The sequence below is a fragment of the Acomys minous genome (genome assembly GCF_964271855.1).
Source record: "Acomys minous genome assembly, chromosome: 14".
NCBI classification, from domain to species: domain Eukaryota; kingdom Metazoa; phylum Chordata; class Mammalia; order Rodentia; family Muridae; genus Acomys; species Acomys minous.
This window is the reverse complement of record NC_140496.1, coordinates 107,414,590-107,442,000: the sequence shown is the minus strand read 5'-3', so window position 1 is coordinate 107,442,000 and position 27,411 is coordinate 107,414,590. Positions and strand designations below refer to the sequence as shown.

The following is a 27,411-nucleotide window of genomic DNA, read 5'->3' as shown; positions in this document are numbered from 1 at the left end:
AAGCTTAAAGTGGGCCCAGGAACTCTTAGCTCTCCAGTGGCCATATGACCCAGGCTGGAGGGAGGTTCTGTGGAAGAGGGTGGGGGGAGATGCTCAGATCTGGGGACACGGAATGGGTGGCCTGGTGTGGAGGCCTTGGTCTGAGAGAGAGCCTCTGTCACCCAGGAAATAAAGACAAGCGGTGCCTGGAGCTGAGTGGCAGGTGGAGGCAGGAGGATGCCCAGCTGTTTCTGAAGCTCCTGAACCACAGAGAAGACTGTGTGCTCTGTAAATGAGTAATTTCCTCCCCGATTAGAAAGTGCACAGGTTGGGAAGATACAGTGGGAACACATACTATTACATTTTCCTTAATCTTGACTGTTTCTACTTCTGGAAGGAGAAATCAGAAAATTCTGGAAATTTACGGAAATTTCCTCGCTGTTGTTTCATGTACAGAGTTGGCATCGAGGCAGACATGGGACTTCAGGCTGTTTGTTACCCGACCACAGCTGATTGATCCAGGGACTTTTTGTACTTGAGTCCTTGGAGTATCAGATTGGGTTGAGAAAGTGTGTGGCTTGTTCCTGGCAGAGAAGCACTGTTGGGGTGTGTTCTGTCAGCGTGAATAGCAGAGACAGAAGAACAAGCCCACCAAGAAAGCGTGAGCTACAGTGGAGGGAGGGGGTGTTTCCTGGGCCCTTGAGGAGCTTCAAGCTCTTCTGGTCTCCCCAGAATCCACGCAAGCATTTGATGCTGTAACACGCTAATAATACCCCTTTCTTGCGTCTCCCAGCAGTAGTAGTGGCTGCCACCAGCGTAAGATTACTTCCTATGTATGCAGATGTTGGCAGACACTTGTGATGACTCCTCCTCAGGACCATCTTCTGATTTAGAGGTCCACGGACCTTGTTAATTTTACAGCAAGTCGCTTGCTGTCTAGTTTAGATTAAGACCAGCAAGGGTCAGGAAAAGCCAGGCTCATCTCTTGTTTGCTGAGAATGGAAACACAGTGGAAGGGCCTTTGCTGTGTAAACAGGAGCACCCAGGAAACACAAATTTGGCTTTGCATGTGAGGACACAGTAAGAGCTAGCTAGACTCTGACCTCCACTGTCTACTCTGCTCTGTGTCTTTATAGCCCACAAGTATCTGATCCTTCTAGAAGGTGTAAACAGAAATATTGCTACCATCTCCCTGAGGTGTGGCTTACTTATGCGTTTGGTCAGCTTTGTTTTCCTAGTGCTGTCCGGCTCAGAGCAGGCAGCCCCACAGATTCAGCTTGCTCCTGCTGGAGTGCCCGCCTCCAGTTTGATGGACGTTCTTTGTCAATGGTAGGTGAGCTCTGAGGAAGTCTAACCCACAGATGGGCAAACTAGAGACCAGTCCACACCGCGGTATGGCTGCTTAATAACCAGAAACAGTGTGCCGACTATTTCAAGTGAGTTATCTGACCCTTCTGGTGTTGTTTGCTTGTTTGTTTTGAAGCAGCAGCCCAGGCTGGCCTCAGACTCATTATGTAGCCTAGGCTACCCCAACCTCATATTCTCCTTCCATCTCCCCAGTGCAGTGATTACAGGAATGCACCACAGTGCCAGGTTATGCAGTGCTGAGGGCAGCACTCAGGGCTTTGTATGTCTTAGGAAAGCACTCTGCCAGCAGAGCTCCATCACCTGCGCGTCACCTTCTGCGTCACAACTTTCTAATGACAAGAGTGCTTCATGCAAATATGGTTCAGTGCAGTAAAACTTAGTCACCCAGTGAGGGTTCAGGCAGCAGCAGTTGCTATAGATATTATTGTACACAGCAATGATCACAGCACTTGGAGTTTGATGAGCGCTCTGGCTTTTTCATTCTGCCTTCTCCAAAGCATGTGTCCATAACTTGAGAACTTCAGTGGGAAAGCATCTTTCCTGACTTAACCGTCTCTACGCAGCAGGTTTCGTAGACAGGAAATGAAAAACCAAATGAATGGCAGATGGCAGGTCAGGCCCTGTCTGGTGGAGCTGGGGTGCAAGGCCAGTCCCCCCTCCGTCTTCTGCCTTAGTGATGACGTAGCCACCTGCGGAGGACCTGCAGCAGTCGCTGCCTCCCTGGATTTGCACGCAGGAGGAGCGTGGACTTTGCGAAAGGGGAGGTGAGAGTGTCTCCAACCTCCACGCTTGTGAATATGGGAGGACTGGTAAGGCACTGCGATTCCCCAAATCATACATACGTTTTTTATTATTCACATTTCCTGTTGAAATCTCCTTGTGACCAGATTACAGTTTACTGTTTTTTTCTTGCTCAGTGGTGAAGTTTTGCAGGAAAGCTGAGTTTATAATCCCCTTATGGACATTTAATTCCATTCAAGGACAAGGGTTGGAGGGGTGTCTCAGTTTTGTTACCAGAAGACAAGGAAGGGTGCTCTGTAGATCCAAGATCTGAGAACTGTTTCAGACCCTGGTGTGCCAGCTGCCTTTTGGGAAAACAGTGGTCAAACATAAGTATAAGAACAAGCAGTGTGGATGGGCAGGAGTCCTGAGGGCTGTGGTGGGATGCTGTAGTTGCCAGTAGTGACAGTTCGACCAGTTCGGAGTCACCTAGGAGACAAACCTGGGCATGTCTGTAAGAAAATTTATAGACCAGTGGGAGGACTCAGCCGGAACATTTATGTCACCATCCCATGGACTGGGGGCCTAGACAGAATCAAAAGGAGAAAGCAGGCTGAGCAGCAGGAGCTGTCACTCTCTGCCGTGTGGCTGTCACACTGGCTGCAGTGTGGCCTGCTGCCTCTCATGCCTTCCCCATGACCACTGGACCACCATGATCCCTGGCAAAATGAACTCTTCCCTTCCTAAAGTTGTTTTTGTTAGTTACTTTGTAGCTAATATGGATGATGTGGTGGTGAATGAAAATGCCGCCCCCCCCCCCCCCCCCCCGCAGGCCCACAGGGAGGGGCACTATTAGGAGGCGTGACCTTGTTGGAGTGGGCATGGCTTTGTTGGAGGAAGTGTATCACTGGAGGTGGGCTTTGAGGTCTCAGATGCTCAAGCCAGGCCCAGTGTCCCACTTCCTCTTCCTGCTGCCTGCTGATCCAGGTGTAGAGCTCTCAGCTCCTCTGTGGTACCTCGTCTGCCTGCACGCTGCCGTGCTTCCTGCTGTGGTAGTGAACTGCAAGCCATCCCAAGTGAAATGTTTTCCTTTATAAGAGTTAACCATGGTCATGGCGTCTCTTCACAGCATTGAAACCCTAACCAAGACAGATGGGAAGAGAATAAGACGCATTTGCTCTGGAGAGGATGTGAAACGAAAGCCGCCTTTAGTATTTAAAAGCTATTGGAAGAGAATAGGTTTTACTGACTTTTTCAAAATGTAGACTCGGGGCATCACATGTTAGGCTGTTTAAGAAAAGCATTTGGGTGAAATTTACATAATGATCTTTCCCCCACCCCTTGGGGCGCCCTCCGTTTCCTGCTCTCCCCACACTTCTACTATAAACTTCTCCATATCGTAATACATAAATATGCAAATAAATAAAACAACAAAAGTTGTAGCCATATAATTAATGATTATAGGTGGTCAGTTAGCAAGCCCTTGGTGAGCCCATAGTACCAAGTAATAGGCTGACCATGTCTCTGTCTTATAGCTGATGAGTGACTTAATCACGGTTTCTATTGCTGCGACAGAACACCATGGCAAAAAGCAACTTAGGGAGGACAGGCTTTATTTGGCTTAAACTTCTACATCGCTATTCATCACCAAAGGAAGTCAGGTTAGGAACCCAGACGCAAGAGTTGATGCAGAGGCCGTGGGGGAGTGCTGCTTATTGGCTTGCTCCCCATGCCTTGCTCAGCCTGCTTACTTATAGAACCCAGGACCACCTGCCCAGGGATGGCCCCTCCCACAGTGGACTGGGCCGTCCCTAATGATCAGTAATTAAGAAAATGCCCTACAGCTGGATCTTATGGAGGCGTTTCCTCAACTGAGGTTCCTTCCTCTCCAATGCCTCTAGCTGGTGTCAAGTTGACACACGGAACCAGCCAGTACAGCGAGTGTGGGAGTCAAACAAGTTGGGCACCGATGCGTACACACTGCTAAGCACCGGGTGACTCCATCTTTGTAGAGAAGATGTCATCCTCCTGGGCACAGGAGCATGTGAAGAGGAGCAGGTTCAGTGAGCACTGGCTGCTTAGCGTCCCATTCCACCCAGTGTGCCCTGACGAGTGCTGGTGACACAGGATGGATGAAAGGAGCCCGCATTGAGCTTCTTCAGCTGGAGATAACCGTCCCTTGGCTCATCACAGGTAGGGAAGGAAGGCTGGATGGAGAATGGCCGACCTCGACCTCAGAGCAGAAAGGGGGGGGGGCACTCCTCGTGGTTTAATTAACTGGATATGTCCAGCGTGATCTGGTATTTCCTTGAAAACTGTAGCTGTTTATTGTCCTGAATGCTGCTCTCTGCATTCTGTGGAGCCTGGCAGCATATAATGAGCTTTGTGGCAACAGGAGGCATGGAAGGGGCCCTGTAAGAAATAACTGCCATTGCCTTTGGGCTAGAGACTGACTTACAGCAGTAACAAATGCCTCACATTAGCAGCTCACTGTGAACGCTTGCATGGAGGGTCAGTCTCTTTGGGTCCTAGAGGAAAACAAGATCTGACTGCTTTTTCAGACGATTTTGAAGCTTGGGGAAACCGAAGGACATATTTCAAGGTCATGGGAAACTCTGCTCTCCCTGTGAGTTAGGGACGGAGGGTGTTTGATCAACTTGGGCAGGAAATAGGCCTCTGAGGCACAGCTGGCCCACAGCAGAGCTCCAGGCTCTCTGGCCCAATCAGGGGCATTGCTGACTTTATTCGGCTTCGTGTGGCAAACGGGCATCAACTTATAGCAGCAGAGGGTGTACATCCACAGCTGTACATGGGGAGACCCCAGGGCCCAGGGCGCTGGGTTCCTTTTGGAGGCTGTGGTGGACCTACTGTTTCTTTGCTTATCTTTGATCTGCATCATTCTCAGCTCCGTTTCGTCATCACTTTTTTTTTTCCTCTCTGTAACTCTGGTCCACCTGTATCCACTTTTCCTTTGTGATAAACCGTTGGTTACATCGATACCCTCTTCCACTCGTTATCTCAGCAACACTCAATAACAAGATCCCTATGTTTCTGTCTCTGAAGCCTGTCTTTAGTCACGGCACGTAATTCACTTCCAAGCTTTGGAGGTTATGAATCGGGCGTCTGTGGGGGCCACTGTTTGCTTTGCTCCAGCAGGGTCTAGGTCTAAGTGAAGGAGTGCCTGTCCTTCATCCATCAGTCCACCAGCACATTCTGCTGGGATTCCCCCCACCCCACCCCCATTACTGCCTGGCCTCCATGCTCTCTCACTTGGACTGTTGATGCCAACTTCCCCTCTCTGGTCTTCCACTCTCATCCTGCCCCCTGATTTCCATTCTCCACACTCCGCGCATTTGAAAATGGTGCTGGATCTCTCCCACCCGCCCCTCAGACTCTTTGTGAACACTTTGCTCAGAGGACGGCTCCCAGACTCCTCCTGCCGTTTCCAGCCCTCACTGAGCCCTGCACGCTGCTGCTCCCTTATCTGTCTGCAGCCTCACCAGCCCTCCTGCTTGTTACTTTGTTGTTGTTTGTCTGTGTGTGGTCACGTGAAGAGGCAGAGGACAACCTCAGGTGTCAGTTCTCAGGGACCTCCTACCTTTTGTTTGAGGTAGGGTCTCTTATTGGTCTGGCTAGCTGGCCAGTGGACATCTAGGAATGTTCCAGCCTCCCTTTCTTCTCCCTGTCACTGAGATCATAGGTGCCTCCCACCATATTTTTCACATGGATTGGGAGGCAGATGCTTTACTAATTGAACTGCCTCCTCAGCCCCTGCTTGCTGTTTGTCCATCATGTCCAGGATGGTCTCCTGTGAGATACTGGCATGGCTCTGTCCTTTTTTGTTTTTTGTTTTTTGTTTTTTTTGTTATTGTTTCTTTTTTTTTCACGCCTCTGATTAAACTTTACCCCTCATTGCCCTGTTTCCTGTCATCCTCACTGCCCTGATCCTGTCAGTTTGCCTACTTTGTTTTCATAGCCAGGCACATCATACAACACACAGTGTGTTACACACATGCGCACTGTGTACCTTCCTGTGGAAGAGGCTCCTTCACAAGGTCAGGGGCAGCAGCATCTTAGAACCCGGAATGATGGCTGTGTAAGGTGAGAGCTCAGTGGATGAAGCCTTGACTTTAGGGCTTGGCCTTGTTCTGACTGTGGTGTGCCCTCTCTGCTATGTGTCCTCTTCATAAGCTGGTAAGGAAAGGTGTGACGTCACATGCACAAGTTCTTTAGGCTTTGGCCCCTTTATAAGTATTGGTGAGCATGGGGGAGATACAGCCTGTATCTTCTGGGAAGGGCGAAGGCAGACAGGCCAGTGTTCCTTCCTTGCTTCCCAAGTGAAGGTCTTTCCTCCAAGGCACCGATCTGTTTGCCAGTCATTTCCCTCCTTGGCAGCATCCTGCCCTGTCCACGCCCACTCAGGGTTGCCCTCTTCACAAGAGGGAGGCATTGCACACAGTGTTTGCATAACTCAGAGAAGCCCCCTGCCTAAGCACAGGTTTGGGGTGTGTTTAATGTGGGGATGACTATACTCCTGAACCTCCAAACAGGTCTCCCTCACCAAAGAGGAGCCTGCAGCCTGGGAGCAGGCAGTAGCACCTCCATCGGCTCAGCTTGAATCTGCTTGAGCAGCCTCTTGTGTGCCAGAAGCTCAGGTCACTGGAAGAGGCAGAGTGTGCCCTGCCCTGGAGGAGCTGTGGGCACCATCTGTGCAGTGGTCACGTGGGTGGTGGACCTCACCTTGAGGCCCCTTAGCTTGAGGACCCCAGGCCCAGACCTCTTGAATCCCATTCTGCATTTTGATTGGGCGTCTTGGTGACTGACACACGTGGTAGTGCTTAGGGAGCTGCCGGGACAGCTGCTGTGTGCGGTTCCAGTGCTTTGAGAATGGGAGGGCAAGGAAGCTGTCCAGAGAGCGTTGTCATCTTTCTGTCAGTGTGTGAGCATTTTGTCCAGGCAGGGGCTTGGTGTGGGCATTGGTCAGGAAAAGCCAGCACGGTGAGGTAACAAGGAAGTTAGCTTGGAAGGGAAGGAGCAGATATTTCAATATGCAGCTGGTAATCACAGTGCTCACTTGTTGGGCACAGCATAGTGATGTGGCAAATGACAGTCACCACGTGTGTGGTTCCCAGCATGCTCCAGGCAAGTTTCTACTAATTTATACTTCTCATGAACTGATTTCGCTACATTAACTCATTTTAATTCTCTGAGAAGTACAGACAGCTATTCTCCGAGCCTTTCTTTTTCTTTTTTTTTGGAAAGGAAGCTCACTCCCAGAGGTCAAGTAATTTGCACAAGGTCACATGGCTAACAAATGTTAATTTCTCATCAAAGCCTGGTCTGTTAACCCTGTGGCCACCATTCATTCATAGTCTCCCTCTCATCCTTTCTTTCCGTGTGTGTGTGTGTGTGTGTGTGTGTGTGTGTGTGTGTGTGTGTGTGTGTGTCTACACATTCACATGCATGAGAGAGGTCAAACACTAACAGTCTAATCCAGTGTTATTGCTAGAGTGCGAATAGGTGTCCTGGGTGCTCATGGCCTGTGGTGGTTGGTAAACCAGGGACAGGTGGGAACTGGCTTCCACTTCACAGGCTCCAGGGTCACTGTTTTCTTTATTTATTCTCGTGCTCTCTCAGGACAAAGTTTCTAACAACTTTAGGTGTTCTCCAAAGAGCAAAAGACTAATCTTAGCTTCTCACGCAGAAGCAAGAGGCTCAGAGGCTGGAGTAGGGAGGAAGCCGGCATTAAATGGACTTCGGCTGATGGCCGGAGGGCAAGGTGACCCTCAGTGGGCCTTCCCCTCATCTCATTCCTCCTCCCAGGAGCAGCTTGATTGCTGGAGAGTCCAGTCAGGCGGGAAATGCAGTTAGCATCGCATCCTGGAAAAGTCATGCCCTCTCTGTCAGGGTGACTGAAAGATTTTGAACAGTTCTGGGCAGAAGTAATTTTAGATAGCATTGACCAGGCCAGGAGGGGCTGGCTTCCATGGTGGGCTGCAGCCTGGCTCCACTTGACCCTGCAGGATGCAGCAGCCCCTTGATGGAGCCATGCAGTGCTTTGCCTAGGTTCTGCTATGGTGTATTGACTTCCTGACAGGTGCCCATCTGATTTCCATTTCAAAGAAGGCACCATTTGCTATAATGCTCAGCACAGAACACGGTCTGCCTGCCCCAGCTTTCTTTTCCCTTTTGTGACTGTGTCTATGAAAGAACCTCCATGAAGTCAGAAAGGAGAGGAGAGGTGGGGGTGCAACTAGGAGGAGTTCAAAGCAGTGGGGAGTGGCATAGTGAAAATATATTGTAAGAAATTCTCAAGAAATTAATTAAAAACACTTTTATAAAGTTCCTCAACTGTCCTAGTTTCTCCATCTGGATTTGTAATTCTTTCTAGCTCTTTTTTTTTTTTTTGTAGCGAGCCCTTGTTCATTGTAAAAAAACAAAGATAAAGTAGTCCATTAATACTTTTTATATTGGTTACTTGAATATTTTATATGTGTGGATTAAGTGAGATGTCAAAGTTAATCTTACTTGTTTTGTCTCTACTTTTTGTTAAAGCTATTACTAGAAAATTAAAACCATATATGTAGCTTGCATGGCGTTTTTCTGGGACAGCACCTCTCTGAGCTTACTTCAGCAGGAGCAGCCAAGGAGTCTCGTGCCTGCTGGGTCCTGTATTTGCCATGAAAGGGCCAACAAATTGGTTTCCTGGCTCCTCTCTTCTGGGGCTGCCGGTCAGGTGCTTGGCACTGTGGACTGCTCAGCACTGGCATCTGGTCGGCTCTTCACTTCCTTTTTTAAGGCCTCCTTGGTGGGCTCCTCACAGTGCTGACCCTGCACCCTGTCCAGCCCTGGGGCTCGGGTTCATACTAAACCATTTTCAACTGGCAGTACGAGGACCCATGATCCCTCTGGAAAGAGTCAAACAGCCACTGCTGTCATCTTATTTCAGTACCTAGAACACTTGGGATCAGAGCATGACAGGGCATGCGTTTCCCGTCGGTGGACAGGACACCCCACTATGTGGCTTCTGAGCGTTTTCAGCTGACTACCTCTGGCCTTGAGGATCTGGGAGTGATGCTTGCCGTCTCCGGATGAGGCTTTGCCTGTCAGATGTGCACGTGTGCCCGGCCAGGTCCTCTCTGGCACTCACCGCACCGCCTCCCACCTTCATTCTGTGCCTCTGTGCTAGAATCCCATTTAGATGGATGAGTCGATTGAGTGGGGCCCTGTGGAAAGCCGGATTCAGTTAGTGTAAATCTTTCGCGTGCTGGTGGAGGCAGCAGGTCCCCTGGGGTTTGGTCTGGAAACCTGACTGGATTTTCAAGACATAAGTTAATATAGAACTCCCTCCACCCCAAGATGGCAAACGGCCTCATCACTTGGCCTTGAGAGAGATGATTTTAGAAGTCTGTCTCAAGAGTCTTGCTGGTAAGGACTTACTTCTAATATTTCAAGAGAAACTAAAGCAGGCACATCTGTTCTCTCAACTCCCCCCACCCCACATTCTCCCCTCCTCAGTGATCTTTTCTCTATATCCTCTTCCTCCCATGTGCACATGTACCTTGGGCCCTGTTTCAAATGCAGTTCATGACTAAGGACAAAACATGCTAAGTAATTAATTCCCTTAATGGGGAAGTCTTTCCCTTTCCCTCCCGTTTTCCCCCACCAAGTCCCCTATACTATAAGCAAATAGTTTCCTGATAAGGTATGTCCCCAGGCAGGTGAGAACCCTTCGTACATAAAGCCCTTTCATAAAGATTGCTCTGAGGAACAGCATGTAGCGGGGACGAGGTGGGGACCCGGGGCCAGCCTCTCCTGTGACACAGTGTCAGACAAAAGCTTCCTGGAGAAAGAAGGAGGGTCTTGGGATGGCGCACAGTTGGAGTGCACAGGACCATCATGGAGGCAGCAGGAGGCTGTGCCGTCACAGTTAGCATGATGAGTGATACTCAGCCCGTGAGAGGTTGCTGCACACCACGTGAGAGGTTGCCACACACCACACATTTAGCCTAAGCCTTTCCAGGGTGGATAACACTAAGGGGCAGGCCCTGTTTCCTAGGTGACTGTAGGTCCAGTCATGTGGGTGGTGTTAGCCACTGCAGATTCCCAGCTCTCTGCTTGCACTGGACAGATGACCTCATACTTGGTATTCCTGTGAGTCTGATGTGCAGGGATGATACCCTCTCCCCTGCATGTGTGCCAGAAATGGAAGAGGACTGCGTATTCTGAGGGGCTTAGTTGCAACCAGCTGCCCTGGGGAGGTTGATAAATGCCTTGTCACTGCCTTCTCGAGTGAGTCCACCAAGTACGTCTCCTTCACATCTTGAGTCACCATGACTCTGCACTTGTAACCCCCTCCCAAGGCTTGCGGCACTCTCAAGGTGTGAAGATGCTCTGTAGGGGACCTCAGAAGCACGGGTGGCCAACAGATTGCTGAGGTAAAGATTGGCTGTCCCGGGGCTTCTGGTCAACATGAAAAAGTTGGCCACTACTAATACATTTATTAGCAGGAGGGGACTGTGTGTCTGCTTTGACTTCCTGCTCTCTTAGGAAGAGCTGCTGGGGCCTCATGCAAACTCAGGGATACGGAAGGAGTGCTGTACTCAAAGTGTAGATTTCTGAAGTGGAAATCAAGCCAAGGTTCTCTGTCTTTAATTCCAGTAAATATTATGTGTTAAGGGGACATACCTATTCTTAATGTCTTACCATGCTATGACATAGCATACCCTATAGGCTTGTGCATTCATTGTGTTTAATATTTTACAGGGAATATGCCATTACGTCCTCATTTGTATTATTTTTGGTAGCATCCAAAGGGTGGAGTAAAATTTGCAAGACATCCTTGTAACGCGCCACTGACAGCTGTATTCTGAGGTGGCACAGTGAGGTGGTTTGCTTGATGTGGAGGGCAGTCATATCTTCTGTTCAGCCCAGGAACTATATAGCGTGTGCCCCGAACTTGCCTCAGGTGGCCACACTCGCACCCTTCAGTGGTACCCATGACCTTACGGGGGCCCCTTAACAGTTTGGGATCACGTTTGTGGCCGTACAGGAGTCACATTTGTCCTCATTCTCTTGCTGCCCTTCTTGGTCCTGCTTCAGGTTGTCACCCAATAGTCACAGCTCGACAACACAGCACGTGTGATGGGGGAAGTCCTTGCTGAGGAGTCCAGCCCGGGGAGGATGTCACCCAGCGTGGGAGAGGCACAGAGGGTCAGCCCACAGGTTCTGAGGGGAACTGAGTGGTACTCACAGCAAGAGGAAAGAGCAAGAAGAGCGCTGAGGTGTGTCACAGTCCTGTGCGTAGTGAGTCCCCTGGGGTAGCTATCACAGGAAGTGGGACTGCCTAGACTACCTTGCCCCGCTGTGAGAGCGGAAGACAGCAAAGGCGGGCAGGCCAGTTACCTTGGCATACGCACTTAAACGGGAAAGGTACACCCAAAACAAAGACTTCTCCTAACCAGGAAGAGAAATCTGGGCACCATTGGAAGTCCAGATGCGGGAATGTGTTAGGTCTAGGGTAATGGTTGGGAGGACATGTCAGACAGTGGGTTGCCTCATTACAATACCAGGGGGAAATAAATGAGACAGAAAGAAACAGAAATGCTATGCCTAGAAGGACCAGTGCGCCCGTCCCTCCCTGCCCCACACCGCCGCTGGAATACTTCCACATGTGCTGCTGAAATGGTTCTGCCTGATGAGGTGTTGGTAATGACCCAGCCTCTGCTGACAGCAGGTGCTCCAAAGCACACGCTGCCTCTCCCATCAGCACTTTCGCTAGCAAGGGTGATGAGCTCTGCTAGCCCTGCTGACTGGAGCTACAGCATTAGCTCTTCACTCTGTGTCTGTGGAGGTGTTTACTGTCATTTTATGCTAGTGCACCTGTATGCTTCGAAACCCAGTGCAACCAACCATTACTTTGGCCCCAGGAAAACACCAGCAGAATAGGATCCCTGCGTCCTTCTGTTTCACACCGTAGTATTCCAAGGACACAAGACACGTCTCCAGGAGGAAGGCAGTATACTGCCCATAGAGGCCTACAAGAAAACATTTACCCTCGGGGCCAAGGTAACCCCAGCAGGGTGTGACCGGGTACCTTAATCAGCCCATCTGTGCTGTCCCTGCCAGGAGACAGCCTGTAACGAGACAGATGACACATTTATCCCTGTCCAAAGTGCTGGTGTGTGTCAGGAAATAAGCCGTAGGAGCCTCTTCTGGTTCATACTGTAGACAACTGGGCATGGCTGCACACTCCTGCAACCCTGTGATGTGGCTGTCGGGGTGTGGAAACAAGTGGGTGGAAGGAGCCCACTGGCCTGCCAGCCTGGCTGACATAGCCCTGTGTTCAGAGGGAGGGAGAGGGAGAGGGAGAAGGAGAGAGAGAGAGACCTTATCTCAGAAGATAAGGTGGAGAGCATTAGAGGCAGGCAAACCAGAAGCCTTCCTCTGGCTTCTACATATACGTGTGTTCTGCCTTCACATATATACATGCATATACACACAAAGCAAACCAAGAGAGAAGCAAGACTCCACATTTCACAGGGAGACAAGAAAAGGAATGGCCGAACACACTGAGATTGGAGTTCTTCGGGTGTAGCATAGCTGGGCAAATGCTTGATCTGACCCTGGCCCTCCCCCCACCCCCGCCCCACCCCCAAGGCCACTGTTTACCAAAATGCATCCAAGGGCTGCTGCCTTTGTATGGAGTGCCAAGTGAGCTCCCAGACAGCTGCAGTGAGGTGCCCACCTTTGTAATCATGTTTCTTGATGCCCCCGTTGGTTATGGTTTCCTTTTGTGATGGAATCGGGCCCCCACTGCTCTGTAACGTGCTGGGGAGGAAGCTGGGTCTGCGTGGACTGCGTGAAGGGCTCAGACTCTCAGCAGAGCTTCCTTCAGGCAGCTGTGGCAGCACCGGCTTTCTTCCCTCCATCTCCAGCAGGTGGCGCTGTGGCACACAGAGGAATGCAGCAGTGTGGTCAGTGCAATCAGAACTTTGGTTCTTGTTCTCCTTGGATTTGCTGGCAGGAATCCCAAGGTTGTACCACGTTCTTGGTTTCTGCATTTACAGGGACTGCTTCCCTGGGGCTGGCTCTGCCTTCATTGGTGATGGGCACAGTGACGGGTTCTGATGCCCCTGCAGCAGGTGGACGCCTCATTGTGAAACAGAGCCTGACACCAAAGGGATTCTGTGTTTGCCCTTTGCTGTGAGAACTCCGTGAGTGATTGAGGTTGTATATGCCACACCCCAGTTGTCACCTCAGCATGTTTGATCCCTCACACAAAATTCTTCATAGTCTTAAGTCATTTGGTTGTCAGTACCCTGTCAATTGAGATTCTATGTATTGACAACACAACCAGCTTTTAAGAAATTAGTTTTATTTATTTTATGCATATGGATGTTTTGCCTTCATGCGTGTCTATCACTTGTGCATGAAGGCCAGAAGGAGAGAGTCACATCCGCCAGAGCTGGAGTCACAGGCAGCTATGTGTTGTCATGTGGGCACTGGGACTCGAACCTGGGTCCTCTGCAAGAAACTGCTGAGGCATCTCTTTAGCTCCAACAGAGCTTTTTAACTTTTTTTTTTTTTTTAACGTGGGTGCAAAGTTTCAGACTCTTCTGTGGCAGACACTTTGCTGACTAAGCCACTCCTCGGCGTGTTCTTGGGCTGTGACTCTTATTAGCTATAAACTGTTCCTACTTAAGTAGTCCATGTGTAAACTGAGCATCCAGGGATGGACTTGACTCATAGTGGACTGTCACCCAGAAAGAATTACTCCTCCTTTGGGGGCAAGGGGGGAGAGGGAGCTTCTGCCCAGTGTGCCAGCAACACCACAGTTGCCTTCTCTCTTGGCATCTGTTTCCACAAATGGGCTCTACTCCGATCTCGGGGTCACATAACTGGTTCCAGCACCACAGTGGCCCTCTGTGGAGTGGAGTGCAGCGAGGTGATCTTAGGGGGCTTGGCTGAGGGCTCGGTCCACGCTGTACCTTAGGGCAAAGCCTCAGCTTCCTGCTTGCTCTGGAGTGATCTTCAGGAATCCACTCTCCCTCTCCTGGCCTGGAATTCAGCACCATCAGCTGTCAGACTTGGGGGACTCTCACCACAGCTCCTTTGCTTTGCAAGTTATTCTGTCCTTGCAAACAGCCAGTAAAAAGACAGCTGCAGGCCTCTTACAAGTGCACTTCCAGAGACCAGATTCCACAAGTGTAGTCCATGGGGTGAGCCTGCACAGTGGCTGTGTAAAATGTGTTTATTTCTGTCAAGAGACAAACTTTCTCCAGAGTAGCTTTGTCGTCAGTGGACTGCCTGTTCATTGATGTACAGCTTACAAATAAGAGCATTTCCAAGGCTTGGTAATGTGTGAGGGTTTGACAAACTCAATTTTAATCTTATGTGGCATTTTCTGTGATTCAGTGGTGAGTTCCCAAGCTAATTCTACCTTGGTTCTTTTGGAGAGAGAGGGAGAGGGAGAAGGAGAGAGAAAAGCAACAATGGTCGTGATCACTGTATGTGGGTTTGCGTGCCCCCAAAGTCTGATGCAGATGAGCAAACCAAAGAAAATTCCTACCAGTAAGTAGCTTTTACAGCTGGCCAAGCAGGCCTCTGGTCCTGGGCCCTGAGGCATCGCTGACCTGGTCTAGTCTTAGGAAACTGACTGCTGCTTAGAAAGGATTTAAAGATTCAGAAAGTGGCGTTTCTTTTTACTCCCTTGCTTAGGATGGATTTAAATTAAAGTTTGTTTCCTTTCCCTTTTTAAAATGGTATTTTAAAATTACAGATTACATCCTGATTGTTATCCCCTCGCTCTTATCTTCCCATTCCCTCTCTCCCTCCCTTCTTCCCTCCCTCTTCTGCCCCCTCTTCTGCCCACCCTAGACCTCTGAGAGACGGGGACCTCCTCCCCTTTGGCTCTGCAAAGGCTTCAAAAGCAGCCTGTCAAGTCTTCTTTTATTTTCCTTCTATGAAGTTTTTTTAAGCATATACACCTATGCATACATACCATCACACAAACATGCGTACATTACGTGCCTATGTATATGCACAAACCTACACATCCACAGGCCCCTCCCATAGCTACAGCCCCTAGACAGTCCCATATACATATACGTATGCTCTTATACAGGTACGTGTAAATACACACATTGTCTCATGTATGTATATATGTATGTATGTATGTATGTATGTATGTAAGTATGGGCTCATTTAAGGCGATGCTGTCTTATTAGTGGACCCCTCCCTGGGCCTTCATGTTGTAGGATGACAGTTGGAGCTGTTAAAACAGCATGCGTCTCCTCTCATAGTTATGTCTGGGTGACAGAAATTCTATAAGCCAGGAAGAGATCCTAAAAGAAAGAGGTTTAAGAAAATAAATACCTTTCCACCTATGTCATTGTCCAGCGCCGGCACCTGGGGTCTGGGATAGAGGAGGGGACATGTGTTCATAGAGAGCTCAGGGCCGGGACAGACACTGAACTCCAGTTTCCTCACCTATAAACGATGCTGCCTGCAGCCGTAGCTCTGAGATCCTGGGCTGTGTCTTTCCTGAGGAAACCAGAACAAAGCAGGACAGGAGGGGCGTGGCACTGATCTGAGTCTTCACGTGTCTGGAGGAGGACCCACATGACACAGCCGACCACAAAGCCGCTTCGCTCCCTCCAGCTTTGCTAAGTGCTCAGTGTTACCTGTCATTCACGGGGTGATTCATAGGGTGCCTCTTACTGCAATCCAGGCTTCTCTCGAACAGTGTAATTGGCTTAATTTTGGCTTTTTGATTCCAGAAGTGCACGCTTTCCCTGCCTGTCTTCTTGTCTGAGCTCTTATTGATTTAGATGGTTGGGAGAGATTAATCCGGTGCTGTGAGGAGGTAGGCATCAGGATCTCTCAAGCAAGGAGAAGTTTTGCCCTCTGCCTGCCTGGCATTCACATATCTCTCATCCACAGTGCGGGGGACGTTCTCTCCTCCGCCCTGGGCTTAGGATTGTCCTTGCAGTGAAGGAAGGTCTGCTTTTCTTCAGCTGGACAAAGCCTATGTTGGGTCTCATGGGGTTTGGTCCCTGCTGGCCCCTCTCCTCTTCTCTTGTCTATAACCTGTGGAGGAGATGAGCCCATCTGTGTTAGGTTGAATTGGCAAACACTCCCCAAACTGGCATGCTAAACATCCGGTCTAATGTAGTCCTTCAGACAGTGCCTCAGGCCAATCGTGCAGCCCTGGTCCCACAAAGGCCTAATGACTTTCTCTTTTTATTTATTTATTTTTTCTGGTTTTTTTGAGATGAGGTTTCTCTGTATAGCCTTGTCTGTCGTTGGCTCACTTTGTAGACCAGGCTGGCCTCAAACTCACAGAGATCCTCCTGCCTCTGCTTCCTACAGTGCTGAGATTACAGGTGTGCCCATATGCCCACGTGCCTGGCTTTGAACTCAGAGGATCACAGTCAGAGTAGGGGAGTCAAGATCTAATATGATAGGATGCATTTTTTACAAAAAGAAGAGTATTAGAGCAAAAGCTTGCTTTCTATACAGATTGCTGGAATTAGGCTTATTAGTGGCAAAACGAAACAACAACAAACCCCCAAATAAACAAACAAAGAGAAAAAAACCAATTGGAGATTTCTTTCCATTAAGAACTTTTTAGATCTTGAGGCAGCACAGAGGCTCAAGCTCAGAATGGGGGAGGGTCAGGGACCTGCCTTTTCCTGCTTTGACTCCCTTCAGCATGGAGATGCTGGCCTGTAGCCAGTGCCGAGGTGGGGGTGGAGGAGGGCTTACTTTCTTATCACAAGGAAATTAGATGCCTAAGCTAGTGATAAAGTGATTTCTTTGAAAACAGTTTTTAGGGAAATTGAACTTACCCTGTTACCTCATGGCAGGCTTTGGGGCTTTGGGAAGGAGCCTATTTTTGCAGTTAATGGATCTTGGCAGAAAAGGGTTTTAAACTAACTTCAGATTTCTTTAAAAAGTAATTCCCTCACCACTAGCTTGTCTTCTGTCCTGAAAGAGAAGAGAATTTTTATAGTGCTTTTAGAACATGCAATTTTTCTCCAGTTGTTTGGCAGTCCCATTAGCAAACTTATTTTTCAAAGTCCTACTAAGTGATTGCAGTGGTATTTGTCTTACAGGCTTTCCAGCAAGGTGTGTGTGTGTGTGTGTGTGTGTGTGTGTGTGTGTGTGTGTGCGCGCGCACGCTGAAATGCCTGTTCAAGGCACATGAAAGCATAGACAAGCTCACTACACCTTTTTCCCCTCATATGGTTCCCCTCAGGGGTGTCCCAGCAGAACAATGAAAACATTCAAAAATCAAAAAACCCCATAGACCTGTTCTTGGAACACGGTAGCAAAGAATGCTCTGTTTCTTACTTCTGTGTGGTTCATACACATATTCCAAACAATTCAGTACATTTCTTTTCAGCCCACTCCATGCTGAATAAAAACTTTTTGAAAAAAGAATTGCTACCTAGTACCAGCGTGGAGGTTCTGTATGACAGGAAACAGGGTCTTTTCTACTCCTGAGGTGACCTGAATGCCCGGAGGCAGCTTGGAGTAGTGGTGGGGGAAGTGATGAGCTATGATACCAGGCTGGCTGCCTCTCAGCCTCCTTGGCTGCTTCCTGACTTTGGCCTCACACTTTCAGAGGTGCGCTGTTGAGACTCCACCTCGTGTCACCGGGCTAAGGCTGTATGTAGCTCAGTAGTGTTGCATGCCGTGTGTAGCGTGCACCCAGGAGGACCCTTACCTCGTGTATTCAGCTGCTGTGAAAACTCAGTGGATGGTCCCTTCACTCTGTGCTCAGAGCAGCACCTCGCACCTGTAGTGCTCAGCAAATGAGCCCAGGTTTCAAACCCTTGACTCCACATTTGTCATCATCTCCCCTCTAGCAAGCAGCCCGAAGAGACTAAGAGACTGCGTCCAGCAGAGTGAGAGGCAAGGCACAGAGTGGGAGGGAGGAAAGTCAGGGCAGGGTCAGGATGGCAGCCGGAGGGCGGAGCAACTGCTCACCACGTGCTGCTGCATCAGCAAGGAGCGGTGACCAGATGCCCGCCACGGGGGGGGGGGGGTGGGGGGGCAGGGGGCCGGGGCGTGGAGTTATTTATCCCTTCCATCCATGGCCCTCCTTGGGGCTCAGTTAAAGCTGGAAGATTCTGCTCTGTTCTTGCCCATTCATTCTCTCACTCCTTCAACAGGTGTTTTTAAAAATATCTGGTGTGGGGTAGATGCCACTTCAGGTGCCCAGCATAGACCCCTGACGCTGCTGCTGTTTTTAATAAAAATATCCCCCTCTTCTCTTTGGCAAACGAGTCTGTAGGTCTTGGTGTCTTTCTTTCTTCAGAATTTGACCTTGATGAGAATTGTTTCCCATAACCCAGCAGTTAGTTCATGTGAATTTCTCAAACACCAGTTAATAACACTGACTTACAAATTAAGCTGAAAAGTTGTGACTTTTATAGGAAACAGCTGCCTCTTTTCCTGGCATCGGAAGACTCCCAGGCTCCGTGTCAAGGGGGACGGACATGGCACCTTTGCATGACCAGATCCTTTACTGCAAAATATGATGAGCGCTCACCTCACAGCAGCTTGTTAATGACTTGTTAGATTTGGGTGGATCCAAACCCTGACCCAAGCTGTGCCCTCCTAGTGCCTAGCAGTGTGGAGCGGAGCCTCGGCGCCTTTGTACTGTTGACACTGGTGCTTATTCCTCCACAGTTCACACCAACCCCCTTAGCGTCTGCCTGGGGTCCAGGGGTGGCAAAGTGGTGGTGTATCTCGAGAGAGGCCACAGAAGTCGTTGGTCAAACGAAAACAACTTACTTAGCTGATGTCACCAGTCTTCGCCAACCATAGGACCCTACATTAGGCTTTGGAAAGTGGCTCTTTGTCTTACTCCCCAAATGTGGGGCTTGTTGGAGTAGAAAGGCCCTCCCAGGAACCTGGGTACGAACTTGTTGGCTCAAAACTGACTTCTCATTCAGGACTGCACAGCTGTGGTAGCTGACGTTTGTGCCTTAATGCCATGACAGTGACATCAGAGAATTGGCTTGCAAAGTGATTGATTTGGGAGAGAGACTGCTCTATGATTAGGGAGTGGCACTGATAACCCTGGTCTGTTCTTTAGGACAAGCTGGCAAATGAGTGAGATACGGTTTCCCAGCTCTTTGCTTTTCTTAAATGTATGGGCATCCAAAAGCTGTCAAGGCGATTAATAAATACAGACTGCTAAGCAATGAAGCAAGTAGAAGCCCGGTGTTGTGCATCTGTGTGCGTGGGCGTGGGGTGCTTTTGGGGATCACTGACTTGAAGGTGTTCTTTGTGCGGGGTTCACCTTCCTTCTCCATCTTTTCAGGACTGATTGCAGGGTGACCTGGGATGCAGCCTTTTTATGAAAGGACAATTGCCCCCTTCTGATGTCTTCATTGCTGTCAGATGGAGGCACTGAGAAGGGAGTTAGCGTTCGCTGAGCTTCCCCTGAAGGTGGCTTAACTTTCGATTGAGGCATTCTTGAGCTTTAGTGGATTGCTGGCACTCTCTGTCTTGCCTGACTTTGGTGGGTCCTTCCCTCCTGCCTCCTTCCTCGAGTCCTCCCTGTGAAGTCCTGAGAGCCACCATTTGCCCCCTCCTCTCTACTTACCCCTTTCTGTTTCCCCATCCATCTTTTCTTTCCCCTGTGTAAGGTGCTCTTTGCTTTCTTCTCTAGTAGCATCTGGAGATGGCCTTCTATCATCTCTCTCATCCATTTATTGTCTGTGGAGACTTAGGGTGGCTTTCTGTTCACCTGTTGGGAATGGTGCTGCAGGAGGCAGGCATGTGAAAGTGTCTTCCACATACTAGTTTTTTTTTTTCCTGGATTATGCTTGAAGAAGTGGGGTGGCTGGCTCATAAGGGAGCTCTGGGGCTTGTACAGTATGTTGAGGGACACAGCAAGATCCTGAAGAACAGTGGTCTCCCCTGGAGGACGAGTTAGCATGAGAGCTTGCTTCCATGTGGGATGTGTGATAAAGAGGTTGTGACCTCGCCCTGCAGTGGCAGGCATTGACAGGACAGCGTGACACGCTGCATGGGGGATAGGCTGTGTCAGGTCTGATAGCTCCATTGATCCAACACTTTTATTTTAAGTCTCCATTTAAGATTCTCTTTCTGGTTCCTGTGAGGATGCCTGGAGCAGCCTCCAGCCAGGTGAGCTGGTTTTATGCTCAGTGCCTGGTGTGAGAGCCCTGAATCTTTCCTGTTAACTTCAACGTTCCTCTTTAACCTTTCCCCTTTCTGCCTGCTGACATTCTTCTGCAATAGTGCCACCCAAGGCCAACAGCAGGAATCAGGCTCCACACTCCTACCCCTGAGCACGGCTGGACCCCAGGCCCCCACGAGCAGGGCTGGTCCCCATGAGCAGGGCTGGCCCCCACGAGCAGGGCTGGTCCCCATGAGTAGGGCTTGTCCCCATGAGTAGGGCTGGCCCCAGGAGCAGGGCTGGCCCCCACAAGCAGGGCTGGTCCCCATGAGCAGGGCTGGCCCCCCTGAGCAGGGCTGGCCCCCACAAGTAGGGCTGGATCCCAGGCCCCCACAAGCAGGGCTGGCCCCCACAAGCAGGGCTGGCCCCCACAAGCAGGGCTGGTCCCCACAAGCAGGGCTGGCCCCCACGAGCAGGGCTGGTCCCCATGAGCAGAGCTGGCCCCCACAAGCAGGGCTGGCCCCTACAAGCAGGGCTGGATCCCAGGCCCCCAGGAGCAGAGCTGGTCCCCATGAGCAAGGCTGGCCCCCATGATCAGGGCTGGTCCTCACAAGCAGGGCTGGCCCCCACAAGCAGGGCTGGTCCCCATGAGCAGGGCAGCCATGTGGTTCTTCATCCTCAGGGTGGAGCGATTCCTCCTCCCTAACTGCCTTTCTCCTTCTGCCTGTTCACACCTACTGGCATATCCCTGCAGTTTCAGTCTGTTTTCTCTCTGTCACATCCACGTCTTGTGTGTGACTTTGGCTGGAGTGGTTATTGCCCAGCTGCTTCATGTTGCATTTGGAGGCCCCACACTCAGTTCAGCTTATGCACTGGCAGGAACCTGAGGCTTTACCTTGTGCATGACTTTGTCTATCTGTAGACAGCACACACTTGCAAAGTGAGTCCCTCTTCTGAGTTAACAGGATGATGGCAATGAAAGGGTCTCCATCATGTGAAGAGCCTAGTGGTGGCTGGTGAGTGCAGCAGGCTGGGGACCTGTAGCTGTTCGAGATGATCTTGGTGGCAGTTTATCTTCTTTCTACCGGAGATAATCAAGGTTGGTCAAGCTCAGTGCTTAGCCCCACTGTCAGGGAGCACTGACATTTAACGTCCTTGGACTGGGAAAAGGACATGGTCAAGGCCATATCAGCCAGCTCCCACCCAACCTGCTCTTCTTAGACTTTGGGCTCTTCCTAAGAGTAAGACATCATGAATGTTCCCTGATACTGAGAGCAGGTGACAGAGTGGGATGGCAGCTCTATTCTTCACTGGGGAGTGAAGGAGAGATAAACCTGTTTTTGTTAGGATCCCAAGTGTGGGATGGGGAAACGGTCTTGTGAGAGAACAGGTGATGTTAATCCACTAGAAGACCAACCACCTCATGCAAGAGCTTGATTGTTGCCCTCTGAAAAGATCCCATGAATAGACTCTGGGAGGAGATATATAAATGAGCCCAAAGCTGGAGGCGGGGCATTTGGAGACTTGGGATAGTTTTGACTGTTCATCGTTCCACTTCCAGAAGCTCCTAGAGAGAACCACTCAAAGGAAGGCTTCAGGGCTCCAGGCTCCTGCTGAGGTTCCGGGTTCTGGTTACTCCAGGTTCCAGCATAAGAAATCCTGCTGATTACTCCAGGAGAATCATTCCTCGGAACTGATATCCTTACAGTTTTGTTATTCTTTAATCCTCTTTTCCTATTGCTTAGGTTAGTCGGGTTATAAGTGACATACGCTTGGTTAATCAGTTCATAATAAAATATATTTGTTAAGAAAGTTGAGCCTACAGGGAGAGCAGATGCATAGGGTGTGGTTCTGTCATCAGAGCCTCCAGGAATTAGCAAGACCTTTCAGAGGGGCCGAACATTAAAATGAGTGCCCTTCCCACCCTCAAGTTTGTTTTGGGGTTAGCCCTGGAGAAAAATCATAAGGATGGATTTCTAGAAAGCCATGCTGTCCCTGTCTTAGTCTGGATTTCTTTGAAAGGATTCTTCTTCACGAGGCTTCTGTGAGAGCTGGTACCAGGGAGCTAGGGATGGTGTGTTCCTGACCAGCCATGCCTGCAGCAGCAGATCCTAGAGCTGCTGAGATGGGCCGAGGCCGTCAGATGGGTGTCAGGCCAGTGGCACCAACCTGATGGAAACTGAGGAAATGAGGAAATGCCCAGTGCTCTGCCACCTTCATGAGCCTAGTTATGACCTGTATGGGCAGCGAGTCCCAGCCTCGGAAAGACAACTGCGACTACAGCACACAGCAGTTCTTGAGCTGAGCTGAGAAGCCAGGCCCCTGACCACGGCTGCAGCACCCTTTCGAGTCGTTACTCAAAACAGAAATTTTAATCCCCTGTGATTTATGAGTCATACCGGGTTTGATTCATGGAGCAATGTTTTCTTTCCACCATGGGCTCCTTTGTCTTTCTCTGAGTGAAAAATCGTCAGGGGATTAAATCCTCTTTGAAAGCCACAGAAAGGAAAAAAAAATGGCTGAGTGTGTAAATAATGTCTCCCAGGAAGATCATATGTTTGAAGGTATTTGCTGTTTGTGCCTATTTGGCATTGCAGTGTCTTAAAGTGTCTACTTGGTCTTCATGCATTTTACTTTGCCAAGGACGCTTCGGATGCAGGCCAGAGGAGCCTGACAGCTGTTGTCTAGTCAGTGGCTCATTAAGGTCACAGTTGTTAAGATGCTGGGGTCTGGGCAGGAGTTGGGAGAGGCACCTTCAGTGCCGTCTGTGGAGCAGGTGGGTGCCTTTCAGGTTCGGAGAGGCCCACAGCCCCTTCAGTGTCCAGGTGGCGGCTCTGTTGCCTTCTAGAATAGCCTGAAGTAAGTTGCACCCTCCACACCTCTTCTTCTCCAAGGGTTGCCGGAGAGCAGCTCTGAGACTGAGGTGACTAGCAGCTGCCCCTGGCTTCTGGCTGCATGCCAGTCAGGATCGCTGCATTCAAAGAGCCTGCTTGGGGAGGGGATTCAGTCTTCATTCATTTTAGTAAAACGTGGAGTGGGGCTCACTTCTTACCCCTCTTGTGGTAGAGTGCTCTGGTTTCACGGCTGATACAGCTTCTGTCACGTTGCTTACCTGGATAAGTGGTTGTATGTTACGTGAGAGAAACATGGCTTTGTTTGGATTTTTTAAAATCTTGTCTTGTGGTGACTTAGGGCATAGTGAGTCGTCTTCCATGTCTGGGACCTTTCAGGAACTATATCCATCCATCTGTGTCAGCTATATTTATATTTATATCTATCTTTGCCATCCAAGGAAGGGGTCACTTGAAAATGGGCAACTTTTTCCATGTAGGTGTTTTGTGAGGACTTTCCTCCTGGTTTCTGGAGTTACTGAGGCCCACATCAGCGTCAGTGGGATGGCAGCTTGTCATCTCCTGTCATGAGAGAAGGGAAGCAGAGCCCGGCCCTGTCTGGCCAAGGATGGATCTGTTCATCTCCCATGGGAGTGTTCTGTACTTACATGGGTGATTTTCTCTGTCAAGCACCAAGATTATGAAGAGGAGAAAAACCACAGACTAGGAACCAACCAAGAGAAGGGCACAGGTTTGCATCTTGCCTGCAGTTCTGAGTCTTAACCACAAGAGGGCACTGTCGTCACTCTTAAAGTATTACTTTTGGGACAAACTGGGATTTTTTGTTTGTTTTTGTTATTGGGCTTTTTTGGGGGCGGGGGTTAGTTCAAGTCCACATAGTGGGGTACATTTTAAGACTCTACTCTGTGCCCCAGCTCCTGCTGTGAAGGAATTCCACAGAAGTAAGGACGCTTTCCAGCACATAGGCTGGGGATGGCGGTGCCATGGAATGTTGTAAATTATGCATATTTTTGTGTTCCCAAATGAAAGGTGATGTATTCCAGGAGTTCTACACACTCCAAGCATCTCGTTGGGCAAGCTGTCCTGCAGCCCCCTTCTTCCACTGCCCATGCCCTGGGCTTCCATGTTGCAGAGCACTCACCCCGAGGGGAGGTGTGCCAGGAGGTGACATGAGGGTGGACAACACGTTCTTTGTTCTCTGGCTCATTTGGGAGACTGAAGAGTATGGTTGGTGTGAGTCGCCTGACAGGAGAGCTTCCATGCAGTGAGGATTTAAGCCGGAGTACAGAGAGAGTGACAGCTTAGTAAAACCACCCATTTGGCCTCAGAGCTTTTAGGTCACCTGCTGCTGTGTGGTGACAAGCAGTTGGCCTTTACAAAGCCAGACGTTGCTTCTGGGTTCAGGTCTGTTTACTGAAACCTGCACATTTCTACCCTGCCCCCAGCTTCCCCCTCCCTTTGCCTCTGTGACCTCAGACTGTTCCTCTCTCTGTGGTAGTGGGAGGGTGCCTCTCCCTGGAAAGGAAGGCATCTTTGTTAGACCCTGAAGCTGTTCCTGTATGGGGCTGGCCGGGGGCGTGAGGTGACCAGCAGGATAGCCACTGCTCTCCTGCACCTTTGAACCCAAAGTCCCAGCGAAGAGCACAGGGGACTTGCTTAATGAGCATCCCCAGCCCCCACCGTTACTAGCTAATAGCTTATAGAATTACAATAGTCACACGTCCCCTGTGCCACCCCACATTTATTTTGTTTCAATACATTTTATATCGTAGAACCATTGTAGCTTTACAGACAGATTGTAGAAATAATATGATTTCCAGTCTCCTCCACTTCTGATGTCTCGGATTTATGCAGCACACTTACTCCAGCGAGTGACTTTCGCTGCATTCCTTACCGGCATCACTGGCAATACTTTGGCTCCAGTTTCCAGATTTCATTCAGATTTCCCTGGGTTCTTCCTCAGAACCCATCCAGAGTGCCGTGTGCCATCGGCTCTCAGGCTTGGCTTGCTTTGGGTGACCTTGACCATTCTGAGGAGCGCTGGTTAGAGGAAAAGTTCTCTGTTGGAGTTTGTTTGCGGGTTTCCTCCTGAGTAGACTTGGAAGATGGATTTTTGAGAGGAAGGTTGTAGAGACAGAATGTCCTCTGGTCGCGTCTTGTCCTCTGCCATCACTTTCATTTCTCCTTGCTGGGATCACCTTTGTCACCTGCTTGAGGTAGCATGTGCCCCTCGCCCCCTGGAAAGGTCCTGTCTCTCACTGTGCTGCCTTTTAGTGCTGTCCCAGTAGGGGACGAGGAGCTGCCACCTCTCCTGGGGGCACAGCGTCTGGGCACACTCTGTGGCTTTGCCCTGCTTGGCAAATGTCTTCCCCCTCATCTCTTCCCTGGCTGATTATTTATTCCAGTGGGTGTGGATTCACAGAGATAAACTCGGTATTAAAATAAAATCCTATTTAATTTAATATGTTCTGGTTGTGGCCACTGGGGGGTTTGTTCTGTTGTTCCCCATGTCCCTGTGGTGGGTTTTGCTTCTGAGTTTCTGAACACTCTGTTGGTTTCTGTACTACAGGTATATGCTGTGTTTCCTGTCCTGGCCCAGGCTGTTACTGCACGGAGCTCTGGGCCCTTTCTTTGGAGGGTAACAACGGGAAACAAGATCTGGGGTTTGGTGGGCTGGTGACTTCCTTGCCCTCAGCTGACAAAAGAAGACAATATGTTTGTGCCCCAATCTAAGAGCCTGTGGGCAGTCATGGTAGATGCGCTCGCACAACTCCACCTGCATTTGTAGTGAGTGCAGTCTGCGTTCCGACGCTGTCCCCAAGTCTAACAGCACTGTGGGTCCCTCTGGCCCTGGCTGGCTTCCTTGCTCACCTATAACCCTCTTTCCCTGTGGCTACACAGGCCTCCTGTTGTTCACTCTGGGGTCCCGCGTGAGCAAGGCCCATGGGAACAGCTCCACCCGCTGGCATACAGCGTCCCTTACAGCTCCTGCTGCCTCTGCCCTTGCTTCACCGCTCCTTCGCCTTTGGGGCGCATGTTTTCCTGTTAGCAGCTTCAGTCAGAGCCCCCCCTTCATCCATGGGTGACACAGTCAGGTGGCCTTGTTACTTACATTCTACACTTGATTCTTCAGTTCATCCGGCCGCTGATTTTTTTTTTCAATTCAAAATCATATTTTTAAACTTGCATATATTCAAGCTCACTCTTTGTTGTTGTTTGCTTTTTATTTTGTTTGTCGTTCCCCCCCCCACAACAATCTGCCTTTGTAGACTTGGTTGTCCTAGTACATGCTATGTAGCCCAGGTTGGCCTTCAATTTGTGGTGCTCCTCCTGCCTCGACCTCCCTTCTGCTGAGATTGCAGCGCTGGCATGACTGGGCCGTGCTGTAAATTTCAGTGGGTTTTGACACATGGACAAGGCCACGCACCATCCTTGTAAAGCATGCCCAGAAGCTACACTGTCCTGCAAGTTACTGCAGCTCACCTTTCACCGCTGTCGCCTCCCAGCCCTGGCAGCCAGTCTTTAATGGTCACCTGCTGTTTTGCTGCTTCTAGGACATCGGCTTAGTGCCCTCTGCTCCTGTCGGGCGGCTTCTCCTCTGAGATTTACCTGTGTCCTCATGTCTCCGCAGCTCATTTCCCTGTACAGCTAAAGCGTGTTCTATCGTGTGTCTCTTCCTGTGTGGTTAGCTAGTGACCCACCTAAGGGCACATGACTTGCTTCAGATTCCAACGGTTTCCCGGGAAGGTGCGGTGTCCTCTGCAGGCAGGTTTCTGTGTGGATGTAGCTCTTGAATAAGCTGGGCAGATACCGAGGCGGAGATTGTCTCAGCCTGCTGCCTCTCCTTGTGGCTCGCCTGCCCTCCATTCCCACTGGCAGTGCACCTCACTTCCCTTTGCTCTGTCTCTGTTAAGCATCGGTGTCTTCAGGTTTGTGGGTACCCGAGCACCCCCAGCCATAGAATTTGAATCACATTTGGTTTGATTGTGAAGCTTTCTCATGGCGAATGATTCTCCAGCTCTTTCTGGTCTTGTTTGCCCATCGTCCGTGCTCTCCCGGACCATCTCCGGTAGATCTTTGACCCGTGTGTGTGTGTGTGTGTGTGTGTGTGTGTGTGTGTGTGTGTGTGTGTGAGTTTCTAATGGTTAAGCTTTCTAAGCCGGTTACCCACAGTACTTTGTGGCATACTCTCCTGTATGCGTTCCTTCCTCCCTTCCTGTGGCTTGTCCCCTCAACCCTTCCTTTTGAGACAGGATCTCACTATGTAGCCCTCCCCTCACTGTGTAGGTTAGAACTTGGTATGTCGACCAGGCTGGCCTTGAGCTCACGGAG

General features: G+C 50.0%; 1 protein-coding gene across 3 annotated transcripts in view; it reads left to right on the top strand.

The window, feature by feature from the left end:
• The window catches only part of ST6GALNAC3 (ST6 N-acetylgalactosaminide alpha-2,6-sialyltransferase 3), a 498,355-nt gene that overhangs the window by 37,346 nt on the left and 433,598 nt on the right, over nucleotides 1–27,411 (top strand). Inside the window, exon 1 of one of the 3 annotated variants that reach the window (XM_084756396.1) lies at nucleotides 4,237–4,260. The exons of the other annotated variants lie outside the window; for them this stretch is intronic. The gene's annotated coding sequence lies outside the window, so the exon portion shown is untranslated. Of the gene's footprint in view, nucleotides 1–4,236; nucleotides 4,261–27,411 lie in introns of those variants that run through there. 3 annotated transcript variants of the gene reach the window in all.